The sequence below is a fragment of the Mus caroli genome, unplaced genomic scaffold (assembly GCF_978045245.1).
Source record: "Mus caroli unplaced genomic scaffold, Mus_caroli_1 scaffold_16, whole genome shotgun sequence".
NCBI lineage: Eukaryota > Metazoa > Chordata > Mammalia > Rodentia > Muridae > Mus > Mus caroli.
In genome coordinates, this window is record NW_028227271.1 from 95,770,490 (window position 1) to 95,777,199 (window position 6,710).

The 6,710-nt window shown below is 44.5% G+C and overlaps 1 pseudogene; it reads left to right on the plus strand.

Annotated features, from left to right (window-relative positions):
• The first annotated feature begins 4,338 nt into the window (after positions 1 to 4,338).
• On the plus strand, positions 4,339 to 6,261 carry LOC110310732 (ubiquitin-ribosomal protein eS31 fusion protein pseudogene; annotated as a pseudogene).
• The last annotated feature ends 449 nt before the right edge of the window (positions 6,262 to 6,710 follow it).

A 6,710-nucleotide genomic window follows, 5' to 3' on the forward strand; every position in this document is an offset into this window, starting at 1 on the left:
GGGCTGGTAGTCTTGGGTTCTATAAGAGAGCAGGCTGAGCAAGCCAGGGGAGGCAAGCCAGTGAAGAACATCCCTCCATGGCTTCTGCATCAGCTCCTGCTTTCTGACCTGCTTGAGTTCCAGTCCTGACTTCCTTTGGTGATGAACAGCAGTATGGAAGTGTAAGGCGAATAAACCCTTTCCTCCCCAACTTGCTTCTTGGTCATGATGTTTGTGCAGGAATAGGAACCCTGACTAAGCCACCGACCCCTTTAACTCCTTGAGTACTTTCTCTAGCTCCTGCATTGGGGGGCCTGTGTTCCATCTTATAGATGACTGTGAGCATCCATTTCTGTATTTGCCAGGCACTGGCATAGTCTCACAAGAGATAGCTATATCAGGGATTTTCTTTATTCCCAAAATTCTTGTTAACACAGAAGATTATGTTTTCTTTCTACTGCATTAAAGAGGAAACTGCTCCCTCCTTGCTGCCTCTCACCACCTTCTCCCTATAGGATAACAGAGGCTCCATTTATGAATCTAGGGAAGGAGTTCTTACTGGACCTCTGCCCTCAGCTAAAAGCATTTGCCAAATGGATAGCTCAGACTGCCTGTTGTTTTGCCTCTTGATGACTGTCTTCATTAGGGTTTCTATTGCTGTGCCAGAACACCATGACCAAAGAGCAAGCTGGGAAGAAAAAGGATAATTTGACATACTTTTCCTCATCCCTGTTCATCATCAAATGCAGTCAGGGCAGGAGCTCAAGCAAGCAGGAACCTGGAGGCTGGAGCTCCCCAAACCCTCTTGTCTCTGCCTTAGCCCCAACATGGGGATTATAGGTGCACTGGGCTGCGCCTGGGCCTTTCCATGGGTGCTGGGATCTGAAATCAGGTCCTCATGCTTGTGCAGGAGATGCTTTCACCCACTGTGCCATTTTTCCAGTTCCGGGGCTACCTGCCTATCATCTTCACATCCCTTGTGTCTGTCACAGAAGTTGACATTTTGTGTATGTACAGTGTGGAATGTACTTTCAGGGGAGATAAAATGGCAGGCTTCTGAACAACAGCTCAGATTCGGTTGAGCCACACTAAACAATGTGAAACGACCCTGGGCAACCCACCTTCAAATGAGGTTAACCCACTCCAATGAGTAGGTTATGTCTGCAGCACCTGGGAAATGTCTTCATATGATTTAAACATTCTACTAGTATGGAGGGAAATGAGGAAATGCTTGCGGAGAAGAGAATCCTAGAAGAAGAAAGTAATACAGGGGGATGTGAATACGTGCGGCTTGTTCCACTTACTGAACTAGCCAGTCCCAGGGCTCTTTGACCTATACAAGGCTCATCGTCAAACCTGCTCCCCAGCGAGAGCATCCACCACCTCTCCCCCAAGCACCGTCATCCACAATCAGCTAACTTCGTACTATCAACCCACAAGAGACAGCGGATGCAAAGTCTGTGTATAAAAACTATGATAGCCCCAGGCTCTCTGGCAAAGCCTTTGCCTTGCCAGCAAATAGAACACAGAGCTCCAGCTGCCAAAGCCCTTGAAACAGAGCCTAGCTGAGAGGGCCCACAGTACATCTGCTTCCCTGTCCCTGAACAAGCATTTGATGATGACTTTCAGGGCATTTTAATCCTTTGATGATCTCATAGTCCTATCCTTTGAGACATTTAGAAAACAGTCTCCTTGCCAGGAATCCCATTACAGTCAGCCCCACAGCCTTGTTGAAGGAGCTTGCAGCTTTCTTTCTGATATTCTTGTTTTAATGGAACATGTATTTCAGATGTGATTTCTTTAAAAAAATATATATCTATCTTTTTTTTCCTGTACCTACCTAGTTTGGACTGACATATGGACTCAGGTACAAAGAGTTTCGAGGGCAAGATGATGCTAAGAAACATTACAATAGGTGATTTCAATGAAAATGGTCCTCAGAGGCTCATAGGGAGTGGTGCTCTTAGGAGGTGTGGCCTTGTAGGAGTGGGTGTGGTCTTGTTGGAGGAAATATGTCACTGGGGGTAGGTTTTGAGGTTTCAGAAGCTCAAGCCAGGCCTGATGGCTCATTGTCTCTTCCTGCTGCCTGCCAATCCAGATAAAGAACTCTCAGCTCCTTCTCCAGCATCGTGTCTGCCTGCACGCTGCCATGCTTCCCTCTATGATGACAATGGCCTAGACCTCTAAAATGTAAGCCAGCCCCTATTAAATGTTTCCCTTTATAAGAGGTGCCATGCTCATGTGTCTCCTCACAGCACTAGAAACCCTTACTAAGACAGCTGGTGAGAGGATAAAGAAAAGGCAGTGAATATGTCAAGCTAAATTTTCTGGGATCTTGGGATACAAGGAGCCAGCGGGAATAGCTGCCTCTAAGTTACCCATAGGGCAAACTTACCAAGGGTAAGTTCACCAGCTCTCATTGGTCACTGGTTGAAAGCTGGCTGGGAAGATGAAATTAGTTTTCAGACACTCCTCAGTTGCTAAAAGAAATCCCTGGGCTATGAGAACTCCCACACAAGGACAGCAAGGAATGGGGCAGATCCCCAGTGCAGCCCCTGGTTCTCATCCTCAGCCCCGTGTCTACGATTGGAGGCTCTCCCCTTTGTATCCGTACATTTAGACTTCCCTGTCTGCTGCAGTATGGCTGCTGGTGATGTGCACATACATTGGCCCATTACCAGAGCTCTTTGCCTACTTCCCAGGCTGATTTTGTGTGCAGCCATACACATCAACGTGGAGAGCTAGATCTCTCTAGCTGTCCAGCACAACCTGCTTCTGGTTTTTCTTCTCAAAGGTCATCAAATAGCTACTGTCTTACCCAGTGGCCTATGGCTGTGAATTGACACCATGAGCACAACAACTCTTTCTTTTTCCAACTTTTATTGTTTTAATTATTTACATTCCCATCATTGTCGTCATCCCCCCTGCCCCCATCTTGGTCTCCCCCAACACAGTTCCTCATCCCATTCCTCCTTCCCCTTGCCTCTGAGAGGGCACTCACTGCCCTATCAGGCCTCCCCCTTCTCTGGGACCTCAAGTCTCTCAAGGATTAAGCACAGCTTCTCCCACTAAGGCTTGATCAGGCAGACCTCTGCTTTATTTGTGCCTAGGGCCTCAGACCGGCCTGTGTATGCTCCTGGTTGGTGGCTCAGTCTCTGGGAGCTCCCAGGGGTAAGTTGAGATTGGTGGTCCTCCAATGGGGTCTCTACCCATCAGCTTCTTCAATCCTTTCCCTAATTCAACCATAGGGCTCTCCAACGTTAGTTCAATGGTTGGGTGTAAGTATCTGCTTCTGTCTCAGTCAGCTGCTGGTAGGGCCTCTCAGGGGACAGCCATGCCAGGCTCTTACAAGTAAGCATATTACAAATAAGTAACCATAGCATCGGTAATAATGTCAGGCCTTGATGCCCTCCCAGGAGATGGATCCCAAGTTGGGCCAGTCTCTTCTCTATTTGTGTCCCTGCAGTTCTTTTAGACAGGAACAGTCTGGGTCAGAAATTTTGACTGTGGGTTAGTAATCTTGACCCCCTGTTTGAGGCCCTGTCTATCTACTGGAGGTGGAGGTGGGCTCTTTAAGTTCCCTCTCCCCAATTTTGAGGTGACTAAGGTCATCCCCATTGAGTCCTTAGAGTCTCTCACCTCCCAGGTCTCTGGCACTTTCTAGAGGGTGCCTCCTCCCACTCATCCCCCATGCTGCTTATCTCCATTCATTTTCTTGGTCCTCTGCACTTCTATCCTGTCCACAGCCCCGCATACCTGATCCTGTTCCCCTTTCCCTCTCCCCCTCCCATCCTCTACCTCCCACGATTATTTCCTTCCCCCTTCTTTTTTTTTTTTTAAGATTTATTTATTTATTACATGTACACTGTAGCTGTCTTCAGACACCCCAGAAGAGGGAGTCAGATCTCATTACGGATGGTTGTGAGCCACCATGTGGTCGCTGGGATTTGAACTTCGGACCTTCGGAAGAGCAGTCCGGTGCTCTTACCCACTGAGCCATCTCACCAGCCCTTCCTTCCCCCTTCTAAGTGGGATTGAAACGTCCTTCCTTGGCCTTTGTACTTGTTATACTTCTTACGGTCTGGGTCTGTAGGTTGTGTCCTAGGTATTCTGTATTTTTTGGCTAATATCCACTTATCAGTGAGTACGTGCAATGCATGTCCTTTTGGGGCTGGGTTACCTTACTCAGGATGATATTTTCTAGTTCCATCCATTTGCTTGCAAAATTTATTACGTCCTTGTTTTTAATAGCTAAATAACATTCCATTGTATAAATGAGGCACATTTTCTGTATGCATTCTTCAGTTAAGGGACATCTGGGTTGTTTTCAGCTTCTGGCTAAATAAGGCTGCTATTAACATGGTGGAGCGTGTGTCCTCGTGGTACCGTGGAGCATTTTTGGACATCAGTGGTATAGCTGGTTCTTCAGGGTCTTCCAGTTTTCTGAGGAACCAGCACAGTAACTCTTATAAAGGAAAGCATTTAATTGGGGCTGGCTTACATTTCAGATATTCAGTCCATTATAATCATAGATGAAAGTATGGCAACATGCAGACAGACATGATGCTGGAGAAGAAGCTGAGATTTCTAAATCTAGATTGTCAAGCAGCAGGAAGAGAGTATCACACTAGGCCTGGTTGGAGCTTCTGAAATATCAAACCCCATCCCCGGTGACATACTTGCTCCGACAAGACCATACCTCTTAAGGTCACTCCCTATGAGTCTATGGGGCCATTTTCAGTCAAACCACTCTAGCTACCATATCTTGTTTTATTGCATCCTCGGTTCTCAGATACCTTAGTAAGTCTAACAGAGAAGCTCCACTTGATGCTTATGCAAGGCTTCTCATCTTATGAACCACGATACATCAAGTTGCCACTCACTGATTTCCTTCCACAGCAGCCACAGGGAAGAAGAAACCCTAGGCAAGACTTCTAGAAGCTAATAAACAATAATAAAACAAAACAAAAAGCAAAACAATGAAATGCATCTTCTCCCAGAGCTTTCTAGAAGCAACCAACACTAACTTCAGTCCAGTATGACTATGGACTTCTGATCTCCAAACCTCTAAAATATTAAATTATATCATTTAGAACATAATTTGCATACCAGATTTCATCTGAAAGGATAGAGATTTGTAAAAAGTTATTGATCTTATAAGATCAACAGGAATCTACAAGAAATTGATATAGATGGGGAAAATATACCCTGTTAAGAATCAGAATAAAGGGCTGGTGAGATGGCTCAGTGGGTAAGAGCACCCGACTGCTCTTCCAGAGGTCCAGAGTTCAAATCCCAGCAACCACATGGTGGCTCACAACCATCCGTAACGAGATCTGGCGCCCTCTTCTGGAGTGTCTGAGGACAGCTACAGTGTACTTACATATAATAAATAAATAAATCTAAAAAAAAAAAAAAAAGAATTCCACCATTATAAAAAAAAAAAAAGAATCAGAATAAAGCTGGTATGTTACTTTAATGTTGGACAGGACAGGTAGATTTTAGAATAAGGAGTACTAGATAAGAAAGAGACATCACTGCCAGGTGTCGTGACGCACGCCTTTAATCCCAGCACTCGGGAGACAAAGGCAGGCAGATTTCTGAGTTCGAGGCCAGCCTGGTCTACAAAGTGAGTTCCAGGACAGCCAGAGCTATACAGAGAAACCCTATCTCGAAAAAAACAAAAAAGAAAGAAAGAAAGAAAGAGAGAGAGAGAGAGAGAGAGAGAGAGAGAGAGAGAGAGAGAAAGAAAGAAAGAAAGAAAGAAAGAAAGAAAGAAAGATCACTTTCTGATCTGCCACCTATAATGGAGCTGCCACCCAGACGAAGATTTTTGTGAAGATTCTAATGGGGAAGAGCATCATGTTCAAGGTTGAACACTTGGATACTATAGAAAATGTAAAGGCCAAGATCCAGAATGAAGAAAGAACTCCTCCTGATCAGCAGAGCCTGATCTTTGCTGGTAAGCAGTCATATATTGTCTAACTACAACATTCAAAAGGAGTCTGTCTACTCTTCATCTTGTGTTGAGACTTCACGGTGGTGCTAAAAAAAAAAAAAAAAAAAAGAAGAAGTCTTACACCACTCCCAAGAAGAATAAGCATAAGAGGAAGAAAGTTATGTTGGCTGTGCTGAAATATTATAAGGTGAATGAAAATGGCAGAATTAGTCGCTTGAGTAGTGTCCTTCTGATGAATGTAGGGCTGGGGTTTTTACTTTGACAGACATTACTGTGGAAAGTATTGTCTGACTTACTGCTGCAAGACACTGCAAGACAAGTAGCTGTTTATGAGTTAATAAAAAGAAGGAACTGAAGAAAGTAGGAAGGAAGGGAGGAAGGAAGGAAGGAAGGAAGGAAGGAAGGAAGGAAGGAAGGAAGAAGGAGCCATCACATCATAAAGGGCCAGGTATTCAAGAAGACATGACAATTCTGAAATGTAAATAGCTAATGAGAAAGCCCTGAAAATACATTTAAAAGACTGATAGAACTTCAAGGGAAATTTTTCTAAATCCATAATTAATAATTAAATTTGCAGATTTCAATGTCTACCTCTCAAGGAAAAAAAATGTGTTTTGTCTATGGCTCCTAGTATATAATTTCCTCCCCCAAGACAGGTCAGAGAAACTAAATTTTCTCTTCTCCAAGGCAAGTCACAGAAACTCTAATACAAATATATACACAGACAGACAGACAGACAGATAGACAGAGAGACAGAAAGGCAGGCTAAGAG